We start from the raw sequence: 265 nt of genomic DNA on the forward strand, positions 1-265 counted from the left end.
GGACTACCTGCTGTTTTTTTCCTCGAACGCACTGACTGGGTTTAATGGAGCTAACTGCTTCGCAGGAGTAAAGTACGACTATCGACCCTTTCTCTTGTTTGAAGCAGCGGACGGTTCTATTTCTATCATGTGCATTGTCTAGACGTATCCGAAACTTCGAGGAGCCTCCAAGGTGAGCATTCGATCTTCAGCTCGGAATTCACCAGCGATAGATTTCTGGTGGAGACTCCTCATCAGTTGAAAACTACGAAATCTGGTCTCTGTT

The sequence above is a fragment of the Galendromus occidentalis genome, unplaced genomic scaffold (assembly GCF_000255335.2).
Source record: "Galendromus occidentalis unplaced genomic scaffold, Mocc_1.1 scf7180000077489, whole genome shotgun sequence".
NCBI classification, from domain to species: Eukaryota; Metazoa; Arthropoda; class Arachnida; order Mesostigmata; family Phytoseiidae; genus Galendromus; species Galendromus occidentalis.